The sequence below is a fragment of the Acipenser ruthenus genome, chromosome 3 (genome assembly GCF_902713425.1).
Source record: "Acipenser ruthenus chromosome 3, fAciRut3.2 maternal haplotype, whole genome shotgun sequence".
NCBI classification, from domain to species: Eukaryota; Metazoa; Chordata; class Actinopteri; order Acipenseriformes; family Acipenseridae; genus Acipenser; species Acipenser ruthenus.
The window spans coordinates 48,279,253-48,295,012 of NC_081191.1; the positions used below are offsets into that span (position 1 = coordinate 48,279,253).

The 15,760-nt window shown below is 42.2% G+C and overlaps 1 protein-coding gene across 3 annotated transcripts in view; it reads right to left on the bottom strand.

The window, feature by feature from the left end:
- LOC117435654 (copine-4) overlaps positions 1–9,869 on the bottom strand; it is a 193,013-nt gene extending 183,144 nt beyond the window's left edge. For all 3 annotated transcript variants that reach the window (XM_059013133.1, XM_059013139.1, XM_034058993.3), the window contains exon 1: positions 9,616–9,869. The gene's annotated coding sequence lies outside the window, so the exon portion shown is untranslated. The remainder of the gene's footprint in view (positions 1–9,615) is intronic.
- Between the last annotated feature and the right edge of the window lie 5,891 nt (positions 9,870–15,760).

A 15,760-nucleotide genomic window follows, 5' to 3' on the forward strand; every position in this document is an offset into this window, starting at 1 on the left:
TTTTACAGAAATTGATTGTCTGTTTCCAGTTTAAGTTTGCAAAAAGATAATGTATAATTAATGGTAAATGTACCTCTTTTTGACAAGTTCGCTTACAGTTCCTAGCAGCGCAATGAACAGTGGAAATTAATACGATAGTATCCCACCATGCACTGTATTTTATTTTAATATAATGTGTTATGCCCCATATTAACAGAGGTCCATATTACTAAGAAGTATTTTGGAAAAAGTAGGGATTGAAGTTTTCGGGTTTTATTTTTAATAAGGTGATGTCCCTTCTAACAAATTTAGCTGATTGTGTTTCATAATAAAACTCAGAAAAAGCTGTTAATTACAAAACAATCTTTACTTTTACCTTCTGCCTGAGCCTAATTCTGGTCCCTTTAATTTTATTTTAAACAGAGCTGACAAATTATCTTTTCGATCCTACTTTTAACTCGCATTTCATTTTTGCAGTCACCTAATTTAACGTTGTGCTTTTGTTATTTTCACCACTAGTTTAACAGGGATTTCCTGACAGATTTTTCTTTATGCATAAAAATGAATACCTAGTGCAGAGTGTACACTGACAGCAAGTCTGTTGTCAATCAGAAGTTTTTTTGCTATGCAGTCAGCATCTTCAGGAGATTCTCATGAAGATCACCCATTTACATCTCAGCCAGCTACTACTGACTGCGAGTACTACAGTGACAGAAGCAGTTGCAAGCAGTAGTAATGCATAAAAACGCAAACGAAGAATACGTTCTTATAATTCTGAATGGGTGTAGTACCCGTAGCTTGTTTATCGAGACGACAAGATGTACTTTGTGTGAAAGAGCTGCTGGGTAATAAAACAAAAAAAACAAAAGCATATACATGCGGATGATGCTGTTATTGGAATGCAGAAAAATATGAAAATACACGTAGATTAAGGTACCAAACAGTGCTTAGAATCACGTCTCATTGTCATGCAAACCGTCTACTGTTAGTATATAACAAAGAAAAAAGTATGTGTGCCAATATGTATACTACTGTATGGCATAGAGTTTAAAATACACATCCCTGGAATGTATTAGCCTTTGTGTTAACGATAGTTTAGTATTTGATGGATGAGAGGCCACATTTTGGGCAAGTGCGTTTCAGCAACGCATGAACAGAAAAGCTAGCATGACCTGAAAACCCAGACTGAAACTTCTTGAATATACCATTAAGAGTTAGAAATGTTTGTAATTGAATTGCAACAACTCTCTCTAGAACCTGAATTGTGTTTCTTAAGCATAGGCTTTACCACAGCTACCTTAAGTCCTGAGGGAACTATACCAGAGGAAAGTGGACCATTTATAATTTTTAAAATGTAAATATCTTTCAATAGTTTTGTAGGAATAGGATCAAGAGAACATGTAGTAGCTCTCATATGTTGAACTAGCTCTGTCAGTTCCTGTAAGGTAATCAAAGAAAAAGCCCTGTAGAGCCCTGTTATGTTTCGTTTCCAATTTAGTTCCTGAGAAATTAATTCTCAAATTAATAAATCGAAACCCTGGCTCATTAGACCGGGCAGAAGTTTTGTTCATAAGTTTAATTAAGAATGAAGAAGGAAATGTTCCCAGAAAACTGTTAAAATAATTCAGTCAAAGAGATGATAATCTTACAAATGTCCACTAGGGGTTGGGAGGCTCTTGAACTTGTCTCTCACAGAGTTAATTAGCTCATTGTAGGAGCAGCTGAAGTTAAGCTGTCTCCAATCTGGTAATCAAGGAACATATTTAAATGGGTTCTTTGTTTGTGCTCGCTGCTGGCGAGTAGGAGATGGTTTGGAGATCTGTGTGTCGACTGGGTGAAAGAGAACAGTTAATTGTGGGAAAGGAGAATTATTTGCTTGGAAAAGTAACCCTGTAGGAGATATAACCGCAGTCAGGGAAGACTGTGTTTAGTTAGGACTCTGAGTGGAGTTAGTTTTTTCTTTTGATACCCTTCGGGTGTTGTATTTTTTTGTTTTTGTTTTTTACTGTAAATAATAAAGCACACGGGGTGTTTTGGAAGATCAACTTCGGCCTCCAAGCACTTTATTTGGATTTCTGCACAACAAATACAGACACTGTGTTACAATATACATTGAGTGTACAAAACATTAGGTACACCTTCCTAATATTGAGTTGCACCCCCTTTTGCCCTCAGAACAGCCTCAATTCGTCGGGGCATGGACTCTACAAGGTGTTGAAAGCGTTCCACAGGGATGCTGGCCCATGTTGACTCCAATGCTTCCCACAGTTGTGTCAAGTTGGCTGGTAGTGGATCTCTACTCCGAATAGCTCATTCCATCTCATCCCACAGATGCCCAATTGGATTGAGATCTGGTGACTGGGCCGGCCACTGCAGTAAGCTGAATTCACTGTCATGTTCGTGGAACCATTCCTGGACAATCCTAGCCTTGTGGCATCGGGCATTATCCTGCTGAAAAAATCCATTAGCAGATGGATACACTGCTGCCATGAAGGGATGCACCTGATTGGCAATGATGTTCAGATATCCTGTGGCATTCAAACATTGCTCCACTTTTATCAAGAGGCCCAATGCGTGCCATGAAAACACACCCCACACCATCACACCACCACCACCACCAGCCTGCAATGTTGACACGCGGCATGATGGATGCATGTACTCATGTGGTTTTCTCCATACCCTAGTCCTCCCATCAGCGTGAAACAGCAGGAACCGGGATTCATCAGACCAGCCAATGTTTTTCCAATCCTCCAGTGTCCAGTGTTTTCGTTCCTTAGCCCACTGCAACTGCAGTTTCTTGCGTTTTGCTGAAAGAAGTGGAACTCTGTTAGGTCGTCGGCTGCCATACCCCATTCGTGTCAAGGTACAACGAGTTGTGCATTCTTTTATGGGTCTTTCAGCACCAATGTTGCACTGGACTGTTAGTTGACTAACTGTAGCCTGTATCTGTTGCTCTGCACAATTCGTGTCAGCCTCCTTTGGCCTCTTTCATCAATGAGCCGTTTTCGATCACTGGCCTGCAGTTGGCTGGATGTCCTTTGGGTGGTGGACCATCCTTGATACACATGGGAAACTGTTGAGCGTGAAAAACCCAGCAGTGTTGCAGTTCTTGACACACTCAAACCGGCGCGCCTGGCACCTACTACCATACCCCGTTCAAAGGCATTTAAATCTTTTGTCTTGCCCATTTACCCTCTGAATGGCACACATACAGTACACAATCCATGTCTCAATTGTGTCAAGGCTTAAAAACCCTTCTTTAACTTGTCTCCCCTTCATCTACACTGATTGAAGTGGATTTAACAGGTTACATCAATAAGGGATCATAGCTTTCACCTGGATTCACCTCGTCAGTCTGTTTCATGGAAAGAGCAGGTGTTGCTAATGTTTTGTACACTCAGTGTATAGATATACAGAGGTCGCGCTAGCTTTTCAGTTCATGTGTTTATGAAACGCACATGCCCTAAATTTTGAGTCCCATCCATCAAGTATACATTTTAACACAAAGGCTAAGAAACTCCAGGGATAAAATACAGTGCATGGTGGGATACTATCGTATTAATTTCTAATGTTCATTGCGCTGCTAGGAACTGTAACCAAACTATTCTAATAGCATTAGTGTGCGCATTACGCCCGACTAAACATGAAACAGTACTTCCGTGTGAACGCTAAAGTTCTCGCTTGACAGTAATCGCTTGACAGCCCTAATATATACTGTATATATATATATATATATATATATATATACAATATATATATATATATATATATATATATATATATATATATATATATATATACATACAATATATATATATATCTCAAAACTACACATTGGGGACCAACATAGCATATATAAAGTGCATGACAGGTAGGATTTGTTAAATTATTGTATTTGCTAAGAAGAAGATGCTAATGTATCAGCATTTTGGCCACAGAGTTTAGAGATCTGATCCACTGACAAAACAGGAAGTGCTTAGCTAACTATGGATTAGAACAGTGGTTTTCAATCATTTTTTAAAACTATCTGGAGGTTTCAGCACAAGAACCTCTTTACAATTTCCACTCTACTGAATGGTACCACAGTTCCAATAAAAGGCAGAATAATCTGATCAACAAATTACAATATTCCCTGTTTATTTAATATATAATTTATGTCACAACAATTTGGAACTGACAAACTGCTGGCTTAGGACAGAATACCAAACAGTAATTCTTAAAACTTTTAATTCGATGGATGCAGAGAATCAAAAGACAGCATTTGGGAACCTCTTCGGAAACACACGCATTTTCTTTCTACTCGGCAAAGTTAATAGAAATAAACCAAAATAGTCTGCACTGTAAATGTCTATCATGTTACCATATACAACATCAAAAACATAACCTCAAGATAAAACTATAATACCTAACAATGATGAACTTTTTCTTCCTCCATTTTGCTTTTGCACGTAAGAACTGTATCAGTCTAGAAATACACAGGAGGGTTAGAGATAATATAAGACCATTAAACAGATCATTCTTATTTTTGCATTTCTGAGTCTTGCCGCATTCCCCTAAGAGCCTTAGAAATAATACCCCTAGCAGTACATGTACCCCCTGTTGAAAACCCCCGATTAGGATACTGTCTCTACTATTGCATTCAGCATCATCTGCTGCTACATGTACATGTATATTATGGTATGTATTCGCTATTATTTATTATCCTATTATGTTTTTTTTTTCTGAACTCTTGATGGTGGTTTTGCATTATGTTGTTTTTTTTATTATTTGCTGTGCTTACTAACTCTTATTTCATTTGAAAAGGCTCTTCAATGCTGAGGTATGGAAGAATATCAGAATTGCACAGGGACTGGTGCACAGTGCAAAGCTAATATGCTTCCCTTGGCTCTTTTAAGAAAAACTAATTTGAATGTTGTTTGGTGAGACTAAACAAATCTGTTGGTTTTAACATATTTGATATGAATAGCAACACATTTTTCAAGGCAATGCATGGCCTTTTTGGAGCATATTGTCATTAATATACATACAGGCAGAACAAAATATAATAAATAATATATCACTGTCAATTGGGTGTGCGTCCACCATGGGCATGCACTAATTCATTGTGACAAGTCCACAAGGTGGTTAAATGTTTCTGGAAGGACACGTGGCCATTCATTAGTGATTATCACATACAGTGACATAATGAAACACTGAGTCATCACTCAGGAAACGGTACTGTAATTGGTGCCGTGAAAGGGATACACAGCCTATTTACGGGTGTACAAACCATGTGCTACATATTATAGGTGATTCTTTTTTTGGTCCAAACTTTACAGTACTATACAGTACAACTAATTTCGATACATATTTTATACACTTAGGAAATAATAAATTACTTAATTGGGATTAATTATGGCCTATTGTTTTTATAACAAATTACTTAATTGGGACAGCTATTCTTATATTGTGTTTCCAGTGGGGACCCTGAATGACCTGAAGCACAAGAATTGAGGGATGTCCTGGAAAAACTTGATAACCAATATTTTAATTATTTTTAGATAACCTGTCCATGCGTCATATTACCAACCGCATTGTTTAATTTACAGCAGATTGTTTATGGTAATATTAAGCAAATTGAGTTGAATGTTACATTGTGGACTAGTGTTTTACCAGAGTACCTCTCAATGGTGTCACTGCTTTTACCCTCAATCTTGTTCCAAGGGTCCACACTATATATATTTGGGGAAAACTGATGTTGATTCTTTGAATGAGACACCCCCATTGTTTTGTAAATACATTTTTTATATATCTTTTGACTATTTTTATAGACCAGCGTAAGAGGCAGCTGGCCACATGGCCAAATGACCTTGTTAACATTAAAGTAATACAATGTCTGAATAATTCTTTTTTCAGTGGGTCTATTTCTTCATCAAAATTAGCAACACAATATTTGTTTTCATCATAAACTTAATTATCCACCTATTTGAAAAGTAACAAAAGTTAATACATAGAACATCACGGCACTGTACACATTAGATACAATTCTCAGTCCTGTCCGTGCTATCTGTTATTCAAATCACGATTTGTAATCACTCAGGAAATACTATATTGTATCTACAGTGGTGGCACAGCAGCCCATATGGAGCCCGTTTAGAATAAAAGGCGGAATGTAACTGGAGAATGGCAAGTACCCTTTACGGGATGACTTATCATGAACATTGGTTTTCATCACAAATCATGACTTTCAATTCCTAGAATTGTATTCTTTTTATTTCTCTGTGCTCATCTGATCACTGTGTAACATCACACTCGGGTCATTCTCTGCCACCTCATCCTTTCCCTTCCCTGCTCTTTATCGCTTGTAGCAATTTATGTAAAAGGCCTGAAAAATATGATTTCTTATGAAAGTAGCCCTCGTAATATAAAAAGACACTTTAATACAGAAAGGGCTACTGTGCCAAAATAACAACCAGGTAATGCATACTCTAATATTTTATTGCAAGTTTAAACATAGATTATACCATAGTATAAATATACAAATACATATATAAATATATCTTTATTACATTTCTTAGCAGCAATTTATTCAATAATCTGTAAATCAATTTACAGAATATGCTGGCAACAACCGGGAAACACTTAAGGGGCTGGTATTTCTTTTAGGGGGGCATGTTCCACACAGATTACACCGTGTAACAATTTTTTTTTTTTTTTTTTGGTTCCTGGGTAGTAAGTGTTATTTCCTAATTGCTTATGCCTCAAAAGTATAGAAAATGGCTATTATTCCCCACAAACTTTGGTTTTGTGACCAGGACAGTGATATTTTGAAATTTACCTATTTTCCAGAACATTCCAGATAGATTCAGTGCTGAGTAAACTTGGAGTAACTTCTAGAACTTTCTAGAACTTTCCAGTGATATAAATAGTAGTATAAATACAGGGGCCTTAAGCCCACCAGTTCAGTTTAGTTTCAGCTGCCTAAGTGGACTGGCCACAGCGGACCGAGTTCTCTGTGGGGAGGAACAACGTCAAGTGGGAGCCACTGGTGGACCCCCGGAAGGTGCTGATGCCACCACTGCACATCAAATTGGGCCTTATGAAACAATTTATCAGAGCTCTAGATAAGGAGTCAGCAGCTTTCAAGTACCTTCAAGACTTCTTCCCTAAGCTGTCTAAGGCAAAGGTCAAAGCCGGTGTCTTCGTCGGACCACAGATAAAGAAGATCCTGGAGTGCAATGAATTCCACAAGAAGCTCACTAGTAAGGAGAAAGCGGCTTGGAACAGCTTTGTCGCAGTGGTTCGGGGCTTCCTGGGCAATCACAAGGCTGAAAACTATGTGGAGCTGGTTGAGACTCTGGTGAAGAACTACGGCACAATGGGCTGTAGGATGTCCCTCAAAGTCCATATCCTTGATGCTCATCTTGATAAATTCAAGGAGAACATGGGAGTGTACTCGGAGGAGTAAGGCGAGCGCTTCCACCAGGATATACTGGGCTTTGAACGCCGCTACCAAGGACAGTATAACGAGAACATGATGGGAGACTACATTTTGTAGTCATTTTTATATTACTTTAGTATAAATACATGTTAATTTGGATTCATATGTTGTTTTTTTCTGACTTTGTGAATGAAAAGACACAAATTCGCCCGTTTTCTCATTGGAAATAGGTAAATTTCAAAATATCACTGTCCTGGTCACAAAAGCAAAGTTTGTGGGGAATAATAGCCATTTTCTATACTTTTGAGGCATAAGCAATTAGGAAATAACACTTACTACCCAGGAACAAAAATTGTGTTACATAGTGTTATGAGCTGAGGGAGTTCAGAATGCAGGAGTGCAGATTTGGCGTTATGGTGCTGGATTCTAGCACCAGGGTACCTCATATAGCGCCAGCAACATTAAATTCTGGCACCAGTCGACATGTTTAATTTTTTTCATTATTTTGTATTATTATTATTACTTAGCATTAGCAACCATAGATGATGGACTACTCACATGACCCACCACACTCATCCACATACACAGGTTTATGTTGTGAGGGGGGCTTGATTAGTGTGGGGTTTGATAATTTAGCACCAGTATAGGCTTTCTGGTACTAAACTTTCAATACACTTTAGTATCCATTTTTAAAACTATTTGCACCCCTGGGATGTCAATCATTCCCCTTCGCTTCTCCACTGGCTTGAAAAATACTAAAGGAAACTTGATCAATTTAATGACAAATATTTTGACTAGAAGTCTGTTTTAATGTCTTCAAATGTGCCTCCACTGGCTGTAGCAGCTTATTCTTTATTGTATTTGTTAGTACAGTATAGTGTGTACTTTGGCAACAGAAAGCATAATAACAGGTCCAATACTTTACAGTGGTGTTTGTTTGCCCCCTGTTGGTCACTTACTGAACAACAAGACTTTTTTTTTTATTAGTTTCTGCATGTACTGTATTTGGGTGAGACTACAACTACACAAGAAAATAATAAAATGAATATGTATAAATCTAACAGATAACCATAAGAAAAACGATACATATTGTTGAAACGATACATATCCGTTTCAGTGGAAGTCATACATGAAAAACATCTTAATAGTTAAATAGGCTAATTGCAATTTTATTTTAACAATCTTGTTTTGCAACACAGATCACATTTTTTGAGCCAATATGCAAAGGTGAAAAGGTGATCCAGTATCTCCAATGATAGCGATGTAACAGGGAGGTTTACTGTGCTTATATGTCATTCCTCCAGTTAAGCATTCTAGCATGAGCAATGTAGACTAAAGTAAATAAACGTGATAAAATGAAAGGCGATACGTTGTCGTGTCTATATATTCAGGCTATATTTGAAACTATGTAATGTCTGAATACTAGTTACTTCTCCATACCATTGAAAATATTTCTGATTTGATGAGGTTAGGTTGATAAGTATATGTTTTTGGTCATAAAAAGATACATTAAAACTGTAAGGTTAACTACGCAAAAAAAAACGCAATTATTCTCAGCCATTTTACTGAAAAGTGAATGTTTTTGTATGTTGTCTCTTCACAAACAACTTCATGAAAAAATGTCATTAAATTGGCTTGTTTGTGTTCTAAAAGTATTGTGTTAAATGTTTACATTTGTCTTGGTAAAAAGATGTACCTCAAGAAATGTCCTAATATCCGTTCAATTTGTAGTTACATAAGTATATCTATCTATATAGATAGATAGATAGATTCACAGATATACCAGCAGCTTCAACATTCTGAATTCTATAGATTATCTAAAAAGTTAACAGTTAAAACACTAAACACAGAAATAGATAACTAAAACTTTCTCCGTGTACCTGTTCACCTCTTCTTGTGAAATAGATATAGATCACGAGCATCGAACTCCATACACCTCTCGAACTACTTCCATAGAGGTTTTTTTTTATTTAACTCGCCTACACCTGTTTATTTATTTATTGGGGGGGGGGGGGGGGGGGGGGGGGGGGTCCATTTCGTTTTATTTTTTTTTATATAAAGCTCACAATTATGCACACACTGAACATGCCCAAAGTGATTAAAACAATATTTGACCAATAAAAGTAAATTTAAACATCTGAATTATATTTCTCATCCATGTATTCACGAAACTTAAACCAGTCAACATTAAATAATAATAATTAAGATAAACTTACCCCTTTTCGAGAAATAATTTTAAAAAATATCCCAAATCACTGTTTCCAGTTACTTCCTTATTTGTTGGTTGAGATTTGTGAAAATCTGGTTCTAGAAGCGGTATGCTCCATGCTGTATTGGGTTAATACTGTAAAAGTGAATGAAAAATAGCCCGCTCAAATGTAAAAGGTGTTGGATGGCACAGCAGCAGTGGCAGCCTCTCTTTTCCTTCTTGAAAGCTTTTTAGGAGAGTAGACTCTTCACACCGCACACAAATTCTTCCACTGACTGGCCGGCTGGTGCTGCCTATATAATAACAAGGGGGATGGGGCGTGGGGGAGACGCTCGCGCAGATTCTTGACAACAGTGCCCTCTAGCAGGTTTGATTACCAGAGCATTAATTACGCGACTGAGACGGGGACCTTAATACATAAGAAGCAAACAAGGTAAATATACTATCTGAGTTGATAGATAGATAGATAGATAGATAGATAGATAGATAGATAGATAGATAGATAGATAGATAGATAGATAGATAGGAAGGAAGATGTGCAGGTTTGCAGGTTATATATATATATATATATATATATATATATATATATATATATATATATATATATATATATATATATATATACATACAGCTCTGGAAAAAATTAAGAGACCACTGCAAAATTATCAGTTTCTCTGGTTTTACTATTTATAGGTATGTGTTTGGGTAAAATGAACATTTTTGTTTTATTCTATAAACTACTGACAACATTTCTCCCAAATTCCAAATAAAAACATTGTCATTTAGAGCATTTATTTGCAGAAAATGACATCTGGTCAAAATAACAAAAAAGATGCAGTGTTGTCAGACCTCGAATAATGCAAAGAAAATAAGTTCATATTCATTTTTAAACAACACAGTACTAATGTTTTAACTTAGGAAGAGTTTAGAAATCAATATTTGGTGGAATAACCCTGATTTTCAAGCACAGCTTTCATGCGTCTTGGCATGCTTTCCACCAGTCTTTCACATTGATGTTGGGTGACTTTATGCCACTCCTGGCGCAAAAATTCAAGCAGCTCGGCTTTGTTTGATGGCTTGTGACCATCCATCTTCCTCTTGATCACATTCCAGAGGTTTTCAATGGGGTTCAGGTCTGGAGATTGGGCTGGCCATGACAGGGTCTTGATCTGGTGGTCCTCCATTCACACCTTGATTGACCTGGCTGTGTGGCATGGAGCATTGTCCTGCTGGAAAAACCAATCCTCAGAGTTGGGGAAGATTGTCAGAGCAGAAGGAAGCAAGTTTTCTTCCAGGACAAATGCAGTTCATTTGAGATCTTCTGGTGTGAAACCAATCTAAGCAAAATTGCAAAATTTTAGTTTGTTTGCAACTGAATTCTAGATCTTCATAAACAAACTAGGTATGAAAGGGCCCTTAAATGCTAGTGGTGCAAGCTTTACAGGATGTACATTTGTTTTTAATAAATAGTTTCGTCATGTTTATCTTGAAAAACAGCACATCGGCTACTGTAGGTCAGTTACGGTAGATCCCAGACCAAACCATTTTTTAGACGGGGAGAAGGGGGTTTGAATGTTATATTTAACAAAAATAAAAGTTATTTCACTGTATATTTGTGTGTCCAATCCATAAGTTAATACATCATGTGAAGGGTGTCTCTTGCGCTGTTTGTGCAGTCAGCTTCGCGGTCCTCTCGCCCAAACTGCGTGAGATGACATCTCTTATACACTAAAGGGCTATGCACACCAGACGCAAATGAAATGAACGAGCAAATAAAACATAAATTAAACCTATTGATTTAAATGGAGCAATGCACACTGCAGCCGTAGCGAGCGGCTCGAACGAAGCTATTGGCATCGCAATAGACCAATCAGAAATAAGGTCAAAGGTAGTGCCTGTCAGACTGTGACTGTCTCGCTCATGCAGAGATTACCACAGAAATAAAAAAATGGACATCAATGAGAATTTAATCATTAAAGTCGAAAAATCTAATCTTCTTTATGATGCCAGTGTCTGTGGTTATAGACAATAAAAAGAAGGACGCCACATGGCAAGAAATAGCAGAACAATTGGAAATTGATGGCACGTCATCTCTCTTTATTTCACTTTAATTTTAGTCAATGTGACGTGGAGCACCACACACTGGTTTCGTATTTCTGTAAAATGATGCTTCTTTGTTTTAATAATGTTGACCATCTGAGGGACATCTCGCTACCGCCATCTAGTGTTGGTGGTGTGAGCGTGCAGTCTCAAGGACTCTAGTGCCTATAGAAAGCATAGAGGGATCTACAACATTAAGTCAGTAGAACCTGGTAAACTTATGCGTGGTAGACCTCTGAAGAGGGCCCTTGATGTAGCCACACCTCTGGTTGAGTGTGATGCCACCTTCCCAGGTGGGGGTAGGCTGGCATTAGTATACGCAGGCGAAACCGTGTCCACAATCCAATGGGACAGTCGCTGCTTAGAGAGGGCTTGACCTCGGGTCTGTTCATCATGACAAACAAAGAGCTGGTCAGACTGACTCAGTGCTCTTGTTCTATCCACATAGCATCTCAATGCCCGAACTGGGCAGTGGGAATTTAATCTCCTATCCAACTCCTCCGCAAAGGGAGGGGGATGGAAAGCTAGTTCCACTGACTGATTCAAGTGAAAAGCTGTAATCACCTTGGGGAGGAAAGCAGGGTTCGTGCGCAACAATACCCTGTTTCCAACCTCCCAAACTTGCATACAGGAACTGTGCACGGACAGTGCCTGTAGCTCACTGTCCCGCTTAGCAGAGGTGATAGCTAACAGAAAGGATGTCTTCACAGACAGATATTGTGCTCAAACGGGGCCTTCGTGAGAGCCTCTAGTACCACGTCTAGACTCCATTCGGGGAGGACATCCTTTATAGGAGGTCACAACCGCCGAGCACCCATTAAAAAACGGATCACCAGAATATGAGCGCCCGGGGATACTGAGTCGATGGGAACATGGCAAGCAGATATGGCTGCTAGGTACACTTTCAACGTAGAGGGGGATTTACCCGCCTCTAGTGATCTTGCGGAAACTATAAAATAACTGCTATAGGGCAATACATGATCATGGCCTCTGGCCATGCACCAGTTTTGAAAATATTTCCACTTATAGACGTACAACACTCTTGTGGAAGAAGCCCTAGCATTCTGCAGTGTACTAAATACTGCGTCTGAGAGCCCTAGGGCGGACAGATGGTCCTATTCATGGGGCCAGACCCACAGCTGGAGTCTGCCCAGTTCTGGGTGCCAAAGGGTGCCTTTCGCCTGGCTGAGGAGATCCATGCACAGCACTGGCCATGCACTGGCCCTGCAGCAGCTGGGAGAGGTTCGAAAACCAGGTTCTCCTGGGCCATCTGTGGGCCACCAGGAGAACAGTTGCTTCCTCTCTCCTGACCTTCTCGAGGAAGGCAGGGAGCAGGTATAGGCGGGAAAGCGTATAAAGGCGCTTTGGGCCATTTGTGCACTAGGGCGTCGACGCCTAGTGGACCTCCACAGCTGTGGAGGGAGAACCACAGGGGGCAATGGGTTGTCTCTGCCGTGGCAAAGAGGTTGACCTGGGCTTTTTGACCGTTGAGGACCCTCCCTGGAGAGGAGGTCCGCTGCCCAGTTCACCACTCCTGGGAGATGTACAGCTCGGAGGGAAAGTAGGTGCCTCTGTGCCCAGATCAGTAGCGGAAAGGCTATGCGGTGTAACCCCGGGGACCGAAGCCCTCCCTGGTGGTTCACGTACGCAACCACTGACACATTGTCCGTGCAGAGCACAGGGAGAAAATGTTGTAGCACGAGGTGGACTGCTCTCAGCTCTAGCGCATTTATGTGCATGGAAGACCAGGATCCGCTGACTCCTCTGCCTGCCCAGACCGCCCCCCAACCATGCATCTGTTGTCACCACTTGACGGTTGTAAATAACTCCCATTCTTACGCCTTTGCTCAGGTGAGGGGCTTGCCTCCACCATCATAGCACATTCCAGCACAGACAAGACACTGTCAGCCGATGGTGTCTGTTACACTTGGGGTGTAGCCAAAAGGCATTGAGCCATGCTTGAAGCGTGCGCATGTGAAGTAACCCCAGTTGAATAGCTGAGGACACTGCGGCCACCAGACCCAGTAGTTTCTGGCACAACACTAATTGCACTGTGGACCCTGGTTGAAACAGGGCCAGGCAGTTGCAAATAGCAGCTACCCTGTCGTCCGACAGGTAGGCTCGCATTGTAATGGAATCCAGCCGGAGACCCAAATAAACCATACTCTGCACCGGTGTTAATTGGCTTTTTGCATTGTTGAAGGTGAGACCCAGCCTCGACAGATGCTCCGTCACAATCACTGTGTAGGCCACTGCTCCTGCCTGGGACTGGGAACAAATCGTCCAGATAATTCATCACCCTGATCCCTTGCAGCCACAAGGGAGCTAGGATGGCATCCATGCACTTTGAATACTCGAAGATGCTCCCCTGAAAGGCGAAGCGGAGATATTTCCTGTGCGCTGGACGGATAGGAATGTGAAAATACACGTCCTTCAGGTCCACTGTTGTAAACCTGTTGCCCAGCCGGACAGACTGGAGGATGTGGCGATGTGTGACCATCTGGAACCTCCTCTCCCTCAAGAACCCATTGAGGTGTCTCAGGTCTAGGATGGGGTGAAGGCTGCCATCCTTCTTTGGCACTAAGAAATACCTTGAGTAGAACCCCTCTTTTTGAGAGGTGTGTTCTACGAGACAGATGCCTTGTTTTTGAAGTAGTTTTTCTACCTCTTGTTTGAGGGCCAAGACTTGGAGATGGTCGTTCACGGATGTGACTGTGATTCCTCGAAAGGGAGGAGGTCCCGAGTGGAATTGCAGTGCGTAATTGGTGTGTACGGTGGTGAGCACCCAAGAGTCTGAGGTGCAATTACACCAGTAGTGCAGATGGTGTTGTGCGTACGGATGGGTCTGAGGCCGTAAGCCTTCAGGGCCCCTGCTGGGGCTGCTGAGGCTGGGGCGGAGGCTGCCTGGGGCGGTTCCGGTGGAACTGTCTCCCTGGACGCTGGTGCGCTGGGGCCCGACGTCCGGCGTTCCTCCGTGCTTGTTGCTGACTCTTTGCCGTGGAGGCCTGAGGCGGTGCCTCAGGTCACCCCGTGGTGCCGTAGGGATCGGGATAGTCCGGGTTACAGTGGTAACTGCCGGACGCCATCGCCTCCCCCTTACCCGTGCCGAGGCATGGGAGGGGAGCATCGCTGCCACCTGTCGGGACTGATTCAAACCGGGAATTGAGGCTTCGTTCTGGGCAGGAAGAGGTGGCCGTATTGACTGCCTTGTGTTCCAGTCTCCGACTACCCCTCCACGTCTGAGTGTTGTCCAGGAGCCAGTCGGGATGACTGCCGCGCGTGGTTTATGTGTGTTCCTCCTGAGGTGAGACCCCACGCCATCGGCCCGGGACGGCCGAACCAGGGGGGTGCGAGCAGGAGAAAGGGGTCTTCGGAGTGTTCCGTGCCCGGCTCGTGGGCCCCGTCCCGGGCCGACCCCTGCCCTGCGCTCCGGCACAGTGGCACGGATGGTGGGGGAGGGCGTCTCTTCGTCGCCCCTTCCTCGTGTCGGCCCCTACCTTGATCCGGCCGCGAATGGCGAGACGGGCCCCTCTCTTGTCACTCTCGTGCACCAACCGTCTCGCAGTAGCGCCCTTTGACCCGTCGCGTTCCCTTCGAGGGGACTTGGGCGGCGGGTTCCGCAGTGGTCTTGGAACCGCAGCTGCTCGACGCAGTCCCGAACCGCTCAGCGCCTCCCGCGGGAGTCGAGATGGCCGCTGCCTGCAGGCGCTCCCGATCCTCCCGATCCCTCCTCCCGTGGGGCCCCGGCGGCTCGGGCTCAGTCACTGTCCCCTCAAAACCCCGGTCCAGGTACCTGTCGCCTCCGGGCGGAAGGTCTAACGACTCGGTGGCTTCCCGCACCCTCCGTTTGCAGACGGTTAGCACGGGTCGCCGGGGAGCGCGATTGCCTGACTGCTCTCCATGGAAGATCCTCCGCGGACGATCTTCCCCTTCGAGCGCCTGGCCCCCTTGACAAAATTCTGCTCGCTTGGTTTTCGACTGTTGCCCGGCCCCGTCGGTGAACCAGCGCGGGCTGGCGTCAAAGCGGCCGAAACACACACACCAAACACGAC